Source organism: Alexandromys fortis, unplaced genomic scaffold (genome assembly GCF_014885135.2).
Source record: "Alexandromys fortis isolate MF-2015 unplaced genomic scaffold, M_Fortis_MF-2015_v1.1 scaffold_53, whole genome shotgun sequence".
In the NCBI taxonomy this organism is placed as follows: Eukaryota; Metazoa; Chordata; class Mammalia; order Rodentia; family Cricetidae; genus Alexandromys; species Alexandromys fortis.
Genome location: NW_026067939.1, coordinates 434676 through 453122, shown reverse-complemented (window position 1 = coordinate 453122; position 18447 = coordinate 434676). Strand labels below are relative to the sequence as shown.

The 18447-nt window shown below is 38.6% G+C and overlaps 1 protein-coding gene across 2 annotated transcripts in view; it reads right to left on the bottom strand.

The window, feature by feature from the left end:
- Positions 1–16373, bottom strand: part of Mbnl1 (muscleblind like splicing regulator 1) — a 172599-nt gene extending 156226 nt beyond the window's left edge. The window contains exon 1 of one of the 2 annotated variants that reach the window (XM_050147550.1): positions 16266–16373. The gene's annotated coding sequence lies outside the window, so the exon portion shown is untranslated. The remainder of the gene's footprint in view (positions 1–16265) is intronic. The other variant, XM_050147535.1, reaches the window with a different exon arrangement.
- Between the last annotated feature and the right edge of the window lie 2074 nt (positions 16374–18447).

Here is an 18447-nt window from a genome sequence, read left to right as displayed (position 1 = left end):
CTGGGCGGAAGAGGAAGTGAGGTCAGACTCTGCTCTGCTCCCGGAGAGACCCGACAGCTCTGCTGGAGCAGAGACGCCATGCTCAACTCTCCCAGGATGGACATAGGCTAGAATCTTCCCGGTAAGCGCACCTTGGGGTGCTTACACAGATGATTAGAAATGGGCTAGTCCTGGTGCGAGAATTAGCCTATAAGGGCTAGAATTCATGGGCCAAGCAGTTCTTAAATGAATACAGTTTGTGTGTTGTTATTTCGGGCATAAGCTAGCCAAGTGGCCGGGGTGTTGGGGACGCAGCCCCGCCACTTCTTATTTCAACATTACTACAGTTTGTAAATTGACTCAACACATTTATATATTTAAATCATACACATAACTTAATAAGAAATGCCTCACTTGATTTCTGTTGAAGTTTTTTGGCAGATTTTAACGCACAGTACTGTGAGTTTGCCATCAATGCAGATGACCCACCCGCTGGAACAGGGTTGTTTTGAATGCCCATGCTTCCTCAAAGGGCATCAAGAGCACAGAATTACAATAGACAAACCCTGCAGCTTCCCTGCGCTGTGCATCCTTAGACAAGGAGGAGCAATCTTTTCCCTTTCCAGACTTTTCAGATTGTAGCTTACCAGGTCATCAGACAGTGAGGCACTTTCGTGCTAGAAGTTACTGCTGTCAGTTTTCCTATCTGGGCGGCACGAAATGGAATGGTTGGCTTTGCATAACCTCTGCTTGCTCTAGAGGCTGTGGGCACAGGGTCAACAAGGGTAGGCTCTGAGCACCGTGAAAGACACAGTCTAGCTGTGACAATGACTTTGAAGCCATAGTTATGACCAGTTTTAAAGATCGTGTGACTGTATTTGTAATATGTGAGAGAAATGTGTACAACTAATGGCTCTAATCAGACAATTTTTTTTTGAAAATATGCTTTTTAGTTTCTGTTTGCTTTTTTTTGAGATGGGGTTTCTCTGTGTTACAGTCATGGCTGTTCTGGAACTTCTTTTATAAATTCAGCTGGCTAGAGCTCTGAGAAATCTACCTGCCTTTGCTTTCCTAGTGCTGGGATTAAAGGTGTGCACCACCACGGTGGGCCCAAAACTCTGTGTGTGTGTGTGTGTGTGTGTGTGTGTGTGTGTGTGTGTGTGTGTGTCTGTGTGTCTGTGTGTCTATGTGTCTGTGTGTGTGCCTGAGTAAATGCATGTGCATGTGCACCACACATGCACAGGAGCTCTCAAAAGGCAGAAGAGGGAATTGGAGCTCCTTGACTTGATGTTATAGGTGTCTGAGATCTGATAGGTGCTGGGAACCAAACCCTAGTTCTTTAAGTGAGAGCAGGAAGCACTCCATCACTGTGCCGCTGCTCCTGCCTTATCTTCATCATCATCATCATCATCATCATCATCATCATCATCATCATCATCATCCCCATCCTCTCTTGCGATCAGATTCAAACAAATGTCTAGACTTATAGACATATGAATCACCAAAACGTGTATGTATACTACACATCTAACTGCCCAAAGCCCTCTTCTTTTCTAGGGCAGAATTCTATTATTACTAGTTGCAGGAAAGAGTGAGTACTTCTGTAAGGAGGCTGTGCAGTCTTCCAGGACAAGCTCATCAGCGCTCTCTGGCTAATCACTTTGACTACTGCACGCTGTCCCTTACTGTGTTTTCTGGTGTCAGTTTCATTGATTTTGTGGAATCACTCTTTTAAAACTGTGACATCAATGGACAAACACTGCTTCTCTTTCATATCTTCAAGGACTAGAACATGTAAGCTTTGAAATGATATTTGGAAAAAAAAGAATATCCAATTGTGTTATCTTTTGTTTTGTCATAGATAAAAGTGCTTTTAAAAATTGTTTGTCCTTGATGTAGTTCCCATTTATCTGTTCCTAGATATAAGGTAATATGTGCTTATTTCAAATAATATAACAAGTGCCTATAATAGGAGTGTATTGAATCTTTTCATGGCAGCACAGTAGAGATATTTATGCGCGATTATTCTCAACTAGTCTATAACTGCCACCCACGAGCTTACTCCCCTGCAGAGATAAGTTCCTTCCACAGTTTCAGACGCCCACTCTCCACAAAAACACTTTCCTGCCTGTCATTTACTCTTTACAATTAAATAAAGTAAAAGCTAACTGCATGAAAGAGGCTGGCCAAGCTGCTCCTCCTGCAGCAGTACTTTCTAAGGGCCCTTTAAACTAGAAACTGAGTCGGGACACCTGTTCCCATAGGGAGATCTTTGAAGTCTGTTTATCCTAGCAAAGTCCTAGTGGGTCTGTCTGCTAGAAGCCAGAAGTAATTTTCAGGGTCCCCAAATACCAACCACTTCATGAAGGCACCGAAATAGTGGCTTTGCTAGATTAGTCTCGAGCATGTATAGATAAAAGGTACCTTTGGCCTGACACCCTGCTAGCATAGATAGCAGCCTAAAGCATTAGGAAACAGAAGCACACACGTACTTGTGACATAACCAGAACTGTCCTCACTGAGAAGAAGTAGCCAAAGACAATATTTTATTCACCCGTAAAGAGGTGCTCAGCGATTCAGGCTGAGCACTCACAATTGGAATTCCTGGCAACAGGTGTTCACATGCTGAATACAGCACTTGAGCCATTTTCCACTGGTAAGAGTCCCTGGCCTGCTGGCTTGTCTTTGGCCTCCACAGGTAGCAGGGCATACCTGTGCCCCTTCCCCAGCCTGATGGACCTGGGCCTGCCTGTGTATGCAGCAACAGTTCTGGCAGAATGAGATCAAGAAATTGTGACCCTGTGTTTAAGGAAGTACTAAGGTCATTGATTCCTGTAAGCGAAGACTGCACATTCGTTTCCCGGCCACCCAGACCCAAATGATGCTCCCATTTTTGTGTGTCTAGAAGCCCTCTTTAATATTTTTCTTAAGTTTTTTTAGGTCTTAAGTGGATCCATGCCCCAGACAGTGGGTGCAATTATGTAAGCAAAGACTGCACGTTTGTTTCCCAGTCACCTAGACCTGGATAATACTCCCGTTTTTGTGGATCTAGAGGTCCCTGAACAATAAAGAAGAATAAGATTCAGACAATCTCTTTAAGTTGCAGTTTCCAGTGAATGTTATATACCTCTAATCCGTGAAATTATGACCAGAAATAACTTCATGATTGGACCTTCAATAAATTACAATTATTGTTGTTGTTTTATAAGTGGGAAGTAATTATTAATTTTAAAATAGAAAGCATTTTTTTTAAAAATAGTGCCTATTAAACTTCACATCTGTTCAGAATGCAAGGACTCAAATCACATTCCAAAGTTTAAGAAACATTCAGTGATGAATTGTAAGGAAGTTCAATCATAGGGATAGAGGTTACTTGAGGTCTGCTAACAGATTAGTAGAATATACTTAACAGACGCCAGAATATTTTCTTGAATGAGAGATATTTGAGAAACATTACTCTGGTCCTGCCCCCCAACACCACCAGTGCTTGGGTCAAACCAGGGCCTTTGACTAGGTAGAGGAAGCATTGCATTGCTCTCAGATGTCTGATGCGTACCTTTATTTATCCAACATTTCTTACCTGCCTTACGAGCAAAAATATAAGAAGACAAGTCAAACTAAACCAAGAAAATCTACCAATTTAAAGAATACTGTGATAGGCAGTTGCATGGTAACCACTTTCTTTGGGAGGTTTATTATATGTCCTTTATTTATTTATTTGTATACACTCAAGGAATTTGGTCCAGGATAAAAAATTCAGTCACCTTTTGGTGTCTTTTATGGAATGTGAGTATAGCAGCTGCTCAGATCACTGAGAGGGCAATAGTAGTTGTGTTGCTGAGGACCCGTTTGTACCAAATGCTTTTGCCGCAGGAATGAAGGACTCACCCCAGGAACAATTCAAGTTTGAAAGGTATTCTTTTCTGACTTGGTGGTTTTCTAATGAGAGGAAGGAACAAAGCCAAATAAGACAGGTGACGAGGGCCCTTTACTTTCGGGAAGGCATCCTTGGCAGATACTGCTAAAAGACACCAGTCCAAGCTAAATTGCTGGGCCTCAAGGCACATGCTCCTCCTGCCTCCTCTTTCTAGTATCTAGTTCATCTCTACACATGTGTGCATTCTTGTTATTCAAATGATATAGCTTACATCAACATCTGAAGGTGTATGCATTTATCACACCCAAGGTAGTTTCTTGAAATTAGACATTTTAGAATTGTACCATCTAGCTTGTTAACATATATGAATTCCCATAGTTGCCATTTGTGTGTGTGATGAGTACATTTAATATCAATTATCTTAAGTACCACCTCATTCTGTTTAGAATGGCTATCATCAGAAAGATAAAACATAACCATTTTTGCTAAGGTTGTGGGGAAAAAGGAATCCTTTGCACTGCCAGTAAGGATGTGAATTGGCATTGCACAGTATGAAGGGGGCCACATAAAACTGAAAACGAAACTTGTATGATCCAGCAGCCCCTCTACTTTCTGTACATGCAAAGAAAACACATCAGTGTTTTGAAGAAATATAACACTGTTATGTTCGTTGCTGCACAACTTAAAGTAGTCCTTGTGGTATCAGCCTGCGCGTTTGCCAATGGATGCATGGGTGAAGAAAGGGCGTAGCATTCCAGCTGCAGAAAATCCAATGTTTTCAAACTCCCTTGCTTCTGGATCATTGTGCTCTAGCCAGAAAGTCCCCTAAGTATCATCATGTCCTCTCCTACCCAGTGTAGATATTCATGGGTTTATTCTCCCATATATAGCCCTTCGTATTAAGGGAAAATGTGGTAATATGGTGAGTCGTGATACCAGATAGAACTATGGCAGGATGGAATACATTGATCAATTAGCTAGTAAGGTCTTGATATCTCTTTGAACCTGTACAAAAGTTTTGTTATGGCTTTTCTATATATTTAAAGGGTAGCAGGAGTGTTCAAAGCCGAGTTTACAAACTTACGTTGTGTGTGTCTGTCTCCCTAAGAGAAGCAATGAGCACAGCTCTCTAGCCTACCTAAGGTTATCCTTCTAGCACATACTTCGTCCAAGACCAGTGAGTGGAATCTTATTGTCAGATGTTGACTCAAACCAGGAATAGAAGGATCCACTATTTCATGTCATTAGCTTTCTGAGTATGAGAGAAAGACAGTTTTGGTGTCAGATACATGGGCATGTGTGTGTTGTATTTACATGTGCCTGTATGTGATGTGGTGCATGTGTGGAATGTGTAGACACAGTTCCATGTGCATGTTTGTGAAGGCCAGAGATCCACCTCAGAGATTTTCTTCAGGCACCATGTACTATTTTTATTTATTTATTTATTTATTTATTTATTTATTTATTTATTTATCTATCTATCTATTTATTTATTTATTTATTCATTTACTTTTGTCTTTTTATGCAGGGTCTACTACTGGCCTGGAATTTGCCAAGTAGGCTAGACTGGCTGTCCATTGAAGCCCCAGAAATTCTCCTGTCTCCAATGGCCCAGTGCTGGGATTATGGGTGTGAGCCACTATACCTGGCTCCGGGGCTCCAAGCCAGATCCTAGTGTTACACAAGCACTTTTCCAGTGAAGCCCACTCCCCAGCCTGGGCATTTGTTCTTGTGGTCCCTCACTAACTGATATCGAGGATGTTCGTTCAACTAAAACACTTTTCTTTAAGAAACGCAATAGCCCCTCCTCAGTTCCCACCCCTCAAGCCTTAGTTCAGGCCAGCTGATGACTTAAAGGTAACTCTTTGGATTGTTTACATCTCTCGGGGTAATTATAACAATCAGAGGAAATTTATAATCAATACTTATGGAAATAGCACGCTGGCACCACTAGGGTTCAACAGTCATTTACACTTTGGAAAGAATAAATGAGGGAACCTCGGAGAGATTGTCTCTTGGGGCTGGAAAATAGCTGTTCCTACTCCATATGCACAAAGAAATTAAGAGTCAGGATGACCCTTGCATGACACCAGTATACATATTTTCAAATGGCTAGGGTGATAGTCAGTTATTCTGTAACAATTTCCTTTTAGAACTCTTAGGCTAACAAATTTAAATAATTTTTGAGCCCTTTTCACTTTTATCAAACTTGACCTATTACTGAAATTAAAGGGCAAAATGTGTAGTTAACCTCTGAAGGTTAGCCTGTCGTATCTGCAATTCATCTAATACAATAATTTATCTCCAAGGAAACTTCTGACCTGTATCATAATTGCTGCTGCTTCTCACACCCAAGTATTTCCTGGCCTATGTTAACCAGCAATAATGAATCTTTCAGTGCATTTCTGCCCCCAGCTCATGCATGTACATCATTGCAAATGTTTGCTCCCAGTATACAATATTGCATCTTTGGTTTTTCCAGACAGGGATTTTCTGTAGCTTCAGAGCCTGCCCTGGAACTTGCTCAATAGACCAGGCTGGCCTCAAACTCGCAGAGATCCGCTTGTCTCTGCCTCCCTAGTGCTGGGATTAAAGGTGTGCGCCACCACTGCCCAACTTACTTAACTGGTGCCCAACTGCACCACTGTACTTAACTGGTTTATCCAGTGCTTCTCCCTTCTAGACTGCAGGCCCTTTGGCGGTGGAAACTGATCTAAGTTATCACCACTTCTCTGGCTCTAGAACCATGCCCAAAGCAGAGTCTGGTACAAAAGTGCACAGAGAAATGTACTTCAAAATGAAAACCAATGTTTCTCACATGACTTAAAATCTTCATCGGATGCCATTAAGTGTCACCTACCAATTCTTTGGGTAGAAATGCTACATATAAATGGCTCCATATGGCTCCATAGTGAAGCCACCAAGTATTAGAACTGCTTCTTACCTCTTTGAATTTTCTCTGAAATTTCCTGATCTCATCTTATCTAATCATTTTATGTAAATGTAGATTTTTCTGCATCTAAATAAATAATGCAGAAATTTCCCTTTAAATAACTTTTTATTTGTTGACACATAATATAATTATGTCATTCAGAGTGCCATTCTCCAGTCATTTAGAGTACATTCTTCAGTGTACACCGTGCTGACCTACATAGGGCTTCTCTAAGTCAGAGCTGCAAATGTCAGATCCTTGCCTGCATCCAAACCAGAAGTTGGCCTGCTTTCCTTATCAAACCTAAGTAGTAGAGGCAATGTCAGAACGCCCTGAAGATTCCAATTGGAGATCAATATGCCAGGATCAAGTCTTGTGACTTTATCCACCCATCCAATCCCTGAACTTGTATGTTTTTCTTATTTTAAAAAATGTGAACAATAGCTCTGATTTTACAGAATTGTTGAGAATATTAATTTAATACATAACATGAAGCACCTGAAAAATGATGGCACAAAAAATGTCTAGCACCTTATCATTACCATCACATCCTCCCCCACCTTCTCCTCCTATCCTCATCATCATCATGCTTCTCTTCCTCATCCTTTCCATCCTCATCATCCTCATCCTCCTTGTCATTATCTTGCTTCTCTTCATCATCATCCTTGTGTTCATCCTTAGCCTCCTCATCCTCCTCCTTGTCATCCTCCTCCTCATCATCTTCATTATTATGCTCCTCCTTTTCCTCCTCCTCCTCCTCCTCCTCTTCCTTCTCCTCCTCCTCCTCCTTCTCCTCTTCCTCCTCCTTATCAACATTTTGGGCCTTGTAATCTCAACAACCAAGGCACATGTTTACATCTTTCCATTTTACATTTTGAACACACAAGAAAGCCAGTTTCCTTAGAGTAGCTTTATAATCGTTTTCAAAATCAAAACTAGATCCAGGAAGCATTAAAAAAAAAAAAAAAACAACATGCTTAGTCAGGAAAGCATTCTGACAGAGAGAGGTTTATGGACAGCCATGACCTCTAACTGTTAAAAAAAAGTATCACTTGGATTTCTTGGTGGTAGGATGGGTATTAAGTTGAAGACAGTGGGGAAAGCAACACAGAGTATTACCCTGCCCTCTGGGATTCTGAAATGCTTGTGGCAGACACTGTGAACTTGTCTGTTTTTAGCTCAGTGGAAAAAAAGCCAACACAGGAAGAGAGAAAGAGAAAAAAAAAACCCTGAACATCTTGGTCTATTTACTGTCTCCTGGGGCCACATTTCGGTTTCAGTTCCGTTGACTCAACATGAACAGTTTCTCCACCTGACAACTGCATGGAAGCTTCGAGCACAGCCATAATCAAGGCCTCCCCCAAGCCACCTCGGGATGCAGCTATTTCTGTTTTGTGGGGTTGATTTGTATGTGCAACTCAGAAATGGTGAAATATTGGACTTATTCATCATTTACCTATGAAGCATGGATTACATTCTGAACAATTTACTAGAAACTGGGGACATAGCATAAATAACTCAGGATCTTGTCGTCCAGAAAGAAAAATATACAGAAAAGAACAGAATTTTTAAAACAAATTAAAACCAGCCATGGAGGCCCATTCATTCCTTAATCACAACACTCAGGAGGCTGGGTCGGGTGGATCTCTGTGAACTTGAACCCAGTCTAGTCAACATAGTGAGTTCCGGATCTGTCAAAGCTACACAGGGAGACTCACTCTGTCTGAAAAGCAAAATGGCAAACAAAGAATAAAATTGTATTTGCTATTAATAATAGTAAAGAGGAAGGAAGGAAGGAAGGAAGGAAGGAAGGAAGGAAGGAAGGAAGGAAGGAAGGAAGGAAGGAAGGAAGGAAAGAAGGAAGAAAGGAAGGAAGGAAGGAAGGAAGGAAGGAAGGAAGGAAGGAAGGGAGGGAGGGAGGGAGGAAGGGAGGAAAGATGGAAGAAGGGAAGAAAGAAGGAAGACAGATCCCAGTGACATGTATGCACTGCAACCATATTCCTGCAGTTGGGAGGTTGAGGTAGGAGAATCATGACCTAGGCCAGTCTGATGACATACTGAGGCCCTATCTCAAGCAAATAACAAAAATGAAAACAACAAAATGGTAGAGAGCTGTTAGGCAATCTACTGCAATTAAATAGGAAGCTGGTAATGAGAGACAACGCCTAGGGGAATGTTTGCGCTGAGGTGTGAATAAGCTGTTGTGTCCCAGTGTATGGGAAGAACATGCTAGAGAAAGAGAAATGCCATGTGAGAGAACCCTTGGTCAGTAACTACCCGGGAGCCTGCGTGGTTAGAAAATGAAGAGTAGAGTAAGCAGAGTAAGCTGTGGGGAAGGGCGGGTAGGTAGACAACGAGACAAAGCCTCATCTAAGATTTTGGTTTTCTTCCAAAAAAAAAAAAAAAAGCCTTTAGAGTGATGTGGGATAGCTTATAGACAAGAGTGAAGAGTTTCTTAGGGGGCCTACAGGAACAAAGGCTGCCTTGTTGTGTTATACTGTGCTCACAGTGTGGAAGGAAAGCCCACCCAGACTCCCCTTGGGCCTAGTTCACAGTCCTGCCAATAGGTGGAGAGCAGCTAAAGATAAGGATGTCAATCAGCTGAGTAACTGGGATAAGGGTGCTGATTCATGATAATTACTCTAGCTGGGGCAGAGTCACCTGGGTCAATGATCTTGGAACACTGAGGCTGGGGATTGGAAGAGAAAAAAATAAGCAACCTGAGATCGCAGTCAGTAAGTAACGAATGGAAGCTGAAAATGAATTGTTGTCTTCTTAACACAAACATTAGGCTATGTTTATAGCTATAAAGTCCCGAGTAGACTATGGGAAGTCTTAGTAAAGGGATGTGCTAGTATTATAGATAGAATGACAGATTTTTCAGTGTGTATAGAACGTGCAGATTTATGATTTCTAGTTTTCTTCATTACAGAATGGTTTCTGCAACTGTGAGTCTGTGTGCACATTCAGCGTAAAAAAAAAAAAAAACTGGGGCATGATAAATCTATAAAGTTTTCCAGTAAGGCTACAGGTATTCATTTTATTTTCTGGAGATTACATTTTTTGCAATATCAAAATAACAATTTGAGCTAAGATAAAATATAAACATGTTAACATAAAAATAGTAAAATAAAAATAAATCCTAACAAATAACTTAAGCAGGTGTTGCTAAATTATAGCCACAATATTTAAGTCAGAATGTATTGAGTTATTAGTATAACTGGCTGTGGCAAGTTGTTGTGTCAAGTTGAAAAACAAAGAAAACACTTAACAAATTAATGAAACTAAAAATAAAATCAAGAATGGAAATGCTAAAATCTCCCTAAAATAGAACTACATTGAAACAAGCTTAATTAATGGTAGAGTTACCCTGATAGGAAAGGAAGTAAAACATAGGAAGGAAGCACTGAGCCAAGTAATTAGTAAACAACTATCTGGTGGTAGTGGGGAGGATGGCAATCTAGTGCACAGACTTTCTCTTTGGGTTCTCTTTTCAGTAGAAATTCTGAAATTATTCTCCCTGTATCGTATAGAACTGGGTCAATATATAAGCATGCCAATTTTGTCAGGCCACAGGCATCTCCTCATGAAAGAATAAACAACACACAACGGAAATGGTAAGATAAAAGCCCTATGAAGATGGATTTACCTAATGATACAGAATGAGCTCAGATTACCCAAAATATATAGGAATGTATGCACGGATAGGAAAGGTTTCACATATGTATGTTGATAAATGCATATATACTTATATGTTCGTGTTTGCACATGTGCACTTACACTATTATACTCCACTACAAGGGTCATGGAACAGAACCACTAGAGTGGCAGGGACCATGTCTTATAGCGACACCAACCAAAGAAATGGTGAATGAGTCTAGCAATCCAACCGGAAGGAAGTCGTAGCAGCTTAGGGTAACTTTTTATGCCCAAAAGAAAAAGCGCACTAATATGGTAGATGAGCGTCATAAGGACATAGAAACCAGAATGAATGAAGTTCTGATGGTCACATGTGTAAAGCTTGACAGCAAATAATTTAGGCAGTAAAAAATTACAAGTCACGGCAAAAGCTGGAAGTTCCTTGAACCTATACCAGGCACATAAACCAAGACATAAATGAACAAGTGTGGAATAAAAGATTCTTTGGTCTACAGTAACTTGGAAACCACGCGTAAGCATAGGAGGTGATGTCAGAAAATGTATGGCCACGCCAAACAGGAGGTGCCATTTGAAATGTATGGCCATCCCACGTAGGAGGTGATGTCAGAAGATGTATGATCACCCCAAACAGGAGGCAATACCAGAAAAACACTCCACGGAAACATGCTAGCAAAATTAAGAATGTTATGGATAATAGTTATGTATTTTTATAAAAAATTATCAGAAGAGATCTTGAATACTTTCCCCATAAGGAAATAATAAGTATTTGAGATTAATATGCTTACCCTGATTTGAGGATTACAGAATTTATTCATGGACAACATATTACATGTCAGACATTTCTCAGGTGTGTACAGTTTCTGTTTTATATATCAGTTAAATATAGTTGTTTTACAAGAATTTTAAAAGGTAGAGAAAAATGTTGGTAAAAGGTTATATCCTTTAAATTCTTTATTTTTTTTTCCAAAGACAATGGTATGAAATTTTTCCAAGCCAAAGAGAGCAAGAAGGCAAAGCATTCAGTATAATGACTATTAGTTGTATTGTATAGTATCTGTGGAAATTGCCAAGAAAGTATAACTTGAGTACTTTAACAATAAAATAAAATAAATATGTGGAATAATATATAGACTAATTACCTAGAATTATCCATTCCAAATATGCACATACTTTAAAGCAATATGTTGTGCACAATAAATATAAGTAATTTTATTTGCCAATTAAAAAACAAAAAGAGAAGTAACAATTAAATGTGATCATCAACTCACATTTATAAAATGTGATTGAACTGATTACTGGAGGAATAACGTTATGAAGGATATTACTAAACAGCAAAACTTAAATAGGGATAGATATTAGAGAAAAGTAACTCTCAGCACAGATTTATGAAGTAGACCTTGTATATATCTGCTAAGAAAGACTGTACACTTAGTGACTGCACACAGAAGTCAAGGGACTTCTTAGAGGGGCAGAACAAAATGAATAGTGACAAAAAGAAACTTACGTTATGAGACCACAAAACAGAAGGGGTAAGATGCACAGGTACCCATTGAACTATTTTATGACACTTTCAAGCTTGGAATGTTTTTTACTTTTTGTTTTAAAGGCCTGCTCTCACTTTTTATACAGCCTCGAACTCATAACCTAGGCGGTCTCAAAAATCATAGGGATTCTCTGTTGGGATTACACGTGTGAACCACTCAAGTCACGATTTTGAAAATAAATAAAAGTTAAAAAAATAGTGATTAAAAGTTGCTATTGAGTATCTGAAGCAGATAAATTCTCGTTGCTTGCCAGCCTTACCAAGAAGAGTACCTTTGTGGCTCTTCCCATTCAGGTCTTTCTGCCATGAAAGAAATGGACAAAATAACTCGCTTAAAATTATTTTCTTGTGAAAAGACAAATGAAGCGGATTGAGGTGTGCTCATGAGTGTCTATGATATTTATCCAAAATCAAAACCGGCTGCAATGAGGTTCTCAGAGACCACGTGACAGCACTTGTTTCCAAGGTGAAAAGAGTTTTGCGGGTGTGGTAACAACAGAATAAGGCAAAAGTAAAGGCTCACAAGAAATATCTATAAATGCAATCTTAACGTGGAATGAAAGTTGTTCCAATGCAGGTGCTCATACCAACAGGCTGACTTCATTCTTATTTACTTATGACATTTCTGAATTTATCAGTTCTAATGACATGTTATATACCCTTGGGTTTGGATTTTAAAATAAAAAGTAGTTTTTTTTTCTCAGTAATATTAAAAGAAAAAGTATATCAAATAAAAAATTGAAAACCATTTTCAGTTTTGTTTATAATGATGAAAATAAAACTGGAAGGAACATGGACAACATTAACTCTAAGAACCAAGAAAATGTAATGGTCATTCCCAAAAGAAAATTTACACTTTTTAAAAAATGTAAAAGCCAGGATATAATACTTTCAACTTTTTTACTACAGCTCAGATGTGTACATTAGACCCTATGCCATTGAATTTGTAAAGATGGATATAGTCAGTAACAAAATGGGCTTGTTTATATCTTATTTTTACATAAATAATCTCATAGATTGATATTCCCGTTCTTTGAATGCATTTATTCACAGTGTACATTTCTGTAAACATAATAATGTTGCCATTTACTCAGAACATATTGTGTATATATAGTAACTTTAAATATGTTAAGGATTGGCGCTTATTTGTAAGCTACATTAATAAAAAATGAGAATGTCCAAAGTCATGTGGTTTTGAAAAGCTAAAAGACCCATGCATTTTTTTTTCAGTTTTTCAAGATAGAGTTTCTCTGTGTAGCTGTGACTGTCCTGGAATTCATGCTGTAAACTGTGTTTGCCTCAAACTCAGAGATCCTTCTGCCGTTGACTCCCTAGTGGGAAGTTTAAAGGTGTATACCTCCACTGTATAGCAAAAGACCCAAATATTTTAAAGCAGAGATTTCTAAATTGAAGTCATGTCATTTCCTTTTGTGTGCATATAAATCATATTCTATTAGACAATGCAGTTTCTTCTCTCTATTCTTGCACATGCGATAATGGCTGAATAAAGGAAAAACAAAATATGAAAGAAAAAATTTAAAAAAAATAAAGAGAAAAAAGAAAGAGAAAGAGAGGGAGGGAAAAACAGAGGGAGGGAGAGGGAGAGAGAAAGAAAGAAAGAAAGAAAGAAAGAAAGAAAGAAAGAAAGAAAGAAAGAAAGAAAGAGGAGGTTCATAGTGTTCCAGTGTTCTTTTGGAAGTCTACCCATTTATATATATATATATATATACACATATACATACATATATATGTGTATATATATATATATATAAATTAGTGTTTCCAAGTAAAATGATTTTTGAAAAATACTTTTGGCTACTGGTTAGGGTGGGATAACAGTCATGACAAGCAGGTCACTTTCTTCCACAATGGGTAATTTGGGGCTGGTCAGTGTGTGAAAGAAAAGAAAGATTAGCTCACTCTGAGCTAATCAGTATCAACTCTGGGGCTTCGATCTCACACATCCCTGAAGCATCTCCCACATGTTGCAAACCGGGTCTTCTTAAGATTTGGCTTACAGCAGCTATGCAGTTTCAGCAACCATTCATATTTCCAACAATGGAGATATGTATCACATGCATGGAATTTAATGAAACACTGAAACGTGTGTGTGTGTGTGTGTTTATCTTTCTCAAAAGTTAAAATTTGTTTCTGGAAATATATTACAATATTCTTTCTAAATCCACTAAAAACATTTTGATTTGGGGGCAGACTCTAAATGCTCTGCCCAAGTGAGTCTCTGAGAGAAGAAACACGATGCTAATATTGTCCAGTATGTCCCTTCAACGTTCGCATGCCTCCTGGAAACAGCCAATCAAGCACTCATGTTTCCTGTCCGTAAATAGATTGTTTTTCAAAGAAGAAATTCTAAACTTATGTTCCACAATCTAGAAGCCGGCTGTTAATTCAGACTTATAATAATTCACATCAACAAGACAGCATGCCCGGCCAACAAGACAGCATGTTCTCTACAGCCTTAGCCTTCGTTTACTGCCCTGCGTTACAGTGGTGATCAGCTTAGTCCATAATTTTTACTTGGTTCTTATCCAATATCCAATATACACAGTAGTGCCTCATAACGTATCGCATACTCTCAATACTTAGTAGTTCATGATATCTAGATATCTCATAGTTAAATGTACAGATATTTGAAAATACAGGTATTGATAAAGTAGACATTTGAAATAGTATTGTTGCAGTAACATAACCAAATTTGAACAGAGATATTATTGAGTTAGTGTGTGAGACTTAAAGAGGAAGAGGCGCAATGTTATAGAATTCTCAACTATCAACGTATTCTAAGTTCTGGTTAAAATGTCCAACTTTCATTATCAATTACTTTCCTGAATTTACAATGCGAAACATTTGCTTTCCTGAGTCTACCATAAAAAAAAAATCAAATCAAATCAAAACAAAAAACAGTGAAGACAATTCGGCCCTAGTTTGTGAACATAGTTTTAAAAAGTCAATAGGTACCAGAAGCTGCCACGGAATCAGGAAGACATCACTGCTCAGAAACACTAAAAACGAGATCCGGCAAGAAATGAGATAGCGCGGGTTTTCTTTGCTGGAGGCCATGATTGTCTCTTTTAAAAGTAAAATTAAATGTGCTCTCAGATAGGCAAGTCCAGAATGTTTATTTCAACAAATCTCAAACAGTGAATATGTAATGTGTGTTGTTTCCTTAAATTACTTAAGTTTTGTGAATTTCCACAGGCAAACCATGCAAACCACAAGCGTGTAACTGAACAGCACTCTTGAGCGAGCGCCATTGTTCTTCCTAAAACGAGTTTGTTGACTTCAGTGTACTATGAAGGGTTTTAGCAAACTTGAGGAAACCAAGAGGTCCTAAAAGGAAGAGTGTTACATTTCTATGTTGAACACCCTGTTAAATAGAGTTCGTTTGAGGAAACCAAGAGGTCCTAAAAGGAAGATTGTTAAGTTTCCATATCTGAATACACTGTTAAATAGAGTTTGCTTGGACAGCCAGCTTCTCACACTGGCACAAATGGGAAAAGGATATTTTCTACCCTACTTACACTGTTTTCAGATTTGACTCATAAAACGAGTGTAATTTGATTTGTAATTACTATTATGAATTATCTTTGTTCTAGTTTTTTTTTCTCTATTAAGTATCATGAATACAAACAGTTCTTATTAGGAAAGTTAAATTTACTTATTTTGATTTTAAATTCATGTACTAGATTTACATTTTAAATCATTTTTCAACATTTAAGTATCATAATATAATAATATGAAAAATCCCAAATACTACATGTTAAATAACATTGTTTTTATAGCAGGTAAAAAGAAATACATTCTTTTAAGAAAACTGCTTAATAAATGAAGCATAAAATGAATAAGAGACTGTTGGAGGATTTTTGAATGTTAGGAATCAACTGCTGGGGGAAAAATAACACTTGAATTTATTATTAATTCAAAAGCTTATCCAGCAGGTAGTTGTATGTGGGGCTACCTATAAATAAGGAAGATAGTTTTGTTTTATTTTTTATTTTGTAGCTAAAATAACTTTTAGGTTAAAGAGGAACTTTAATTTTTTTTACAGCTTAGTAAAAGCTTACATTTGAAGCTAAAACTTGGGAAATTGCTTCAACTTTTTCCATTTAAAAATTTCTACTAGTTGCATGAGAAAAGTACCAGGCTTACACAGGCTAGTTTGTAATCTGGCCAGTATGCATAATATTGTACCATTGGCATAGAAATAGAAATCCAAACAATAAAATTAGAAGTAACAAGTAACATGTTCTTCTTACCTCTGGGACTTGTTTACTGCTGCTGGTCTGTCTGCTCCATCCCTGTTTGACCTGCAGCACCTACGAGAGCTCTGTTCTCTGCCAGACTCTCTTCACAAGTGGCAAAAGCACAGAGCTTTTGCTCTGCAAAGGGATTGTGCACAGAAAGAGGAAGTTGCAAAATACCAGTCATTACGCTTTACAAATTCTACAGAGAAGAGAAATTATTCACGAGGCCCTTATAATCATGGGAGCTGAACTAAAATTTGTGCATCCGTTCATATGTAATTAATGCATATGCATATTTGTTTAAAAATTTAGAGAAGTCGAGTCATTGAAGTTTATATTCTGTCAAGTAGTGCTCACTTGTATAAGGAAAAAGATCCTTGAGGCTATATGATACTTAAAGAAACACACAACCAGAAAAAAAAAAATGCTGTTCTGTGTAAGAAAGGGAAGAGCCGACACATGACACGTAAGCTTGCTTTGATAGATCTAATTAATTTAAAGTTATTGGAGTATGACCCAAGCACTCATTTGACTACTGGAGAAAGAAAGTGGGGGAGGAAGGGAAGGAGAGGGAGGGAGGGAGGGAGGGAGAGAGAGAGAGAGAGAGAGAGAGAGAGAGAGAGAGAGAGAGAGAGAGAGAGAGAGCGCACATTTTCCCAGAACTGGGGTAGTGGTTCTTTACCTGTAAGTCTTACACTTCCTTTCTCATGGCAGTGGTCTGTTACATGGAGATAAAGCACTGCAGAAATGAAACCGCTACTTATCCACAATCTCTCACAACTTCAGCCACAAGAGTGAAAAACAGGCACAGATCTCGTGTTGCTGAACACGTTGATGGCTGAGTTCCTTACCAGTAAGGAGAGCAAACGGAAAGAGCTGAAAAAAGATGGCTGAAAAAAGACATGTTTACAAATACTGGGAAGGGCCTAACCAAAGTATCAGCTATAGACAACTTCCATAAAAGTCTCTCTATGCAGATGGTTGTGCATGTGTATTTCATATGTACATACGTGTTCTCTCAGATTCAGTCTGACAGATAATATAAGTCAATGGTAGCCAATGGGTAGCAGTTCCTCCCGCCTTCGCTTGCTTATTGGGGAAGAGAAGGGGGTGGATTGCAAGAATAACACGTAAATTATGCAACGCTTCACACACTCTAAGAACCACTTTCTGGACTTTGGAAACCACTGTGCAGAGGGCAGCATACTAAGCTTTCTTTTTCTTTTTTTTCTTTTCTTTGTTTTTTGTTTTTTTTTTTTTTTTGGTCTTTAAAAGTAATTTATTTTCTTTGTAGATTGTAATATGATTATGTCGTTTCCACCTTTTGTTTCTTCCATCCAAACCCTCCCATATTCCCTCCTCACTATTTATCAAGTTCATAGTCTCTTTTTGTTAATTGTTATATGCATATATGTGTGTTTATTCACATAGTTTCGTGAACACTTAGGTATTACCTGCATAATATTACTTGTATGCTTTCAGGGCTGATGATCTGGTATTAGATAACCAATGGCTGTGCTCTTCCCTGGGAAAGACTATTCTTCTAGCTGCCCGTACTCCTTAGTTGCCTGTAGTTCTTTGTGTGGGGTTGTGGTGGATTACCTACCATATAACCCTGCAACTATGGTTCAAAAACCCTTGCAACAGATAACAGAAAGAACGTAAGAGTCAAAGGATTGAGGAATTTGCTGTGAGATTGTCTCCTAGGCACGTCAGATGCTATGCCCAGAAAGTCTCACTAACGTGACTGCCAAAACACGAGTACAACAAAAACAATAACAGATATGCTGACAGGGATTGGGGGAAAGCCCAAGAGGCCTCACTCAACCGCACACCCTAAGCTTTTTATTTTCTGTGTGGCCAAAGGACCGCTGTTGGGGAATGATTAAAAATGGAAACATTTTGCACTTTACTCACACGTATTTAATGCGAATTGGCAAGAGGTAGACTCGAATAAACCAAGCTAAGAGAACAGCCTGCAGTGAGATACCACAAAAAGAAACCCAAACAAAAGAGTTCCAAACAATAGCAACCTAAGTGTCATCGTCTAAAAGTTGGTTTGAATTCTGTGAATTCCTGGCAGAATTGTCTGTGATGGAAATGCCACTGATGTGAACAGGGCCCAGTCTCACCTCCTCAGCACCCATGGGTGCACTAGTTAGCCCTTCATTTGCCGTTTACCTATCTACTGGTT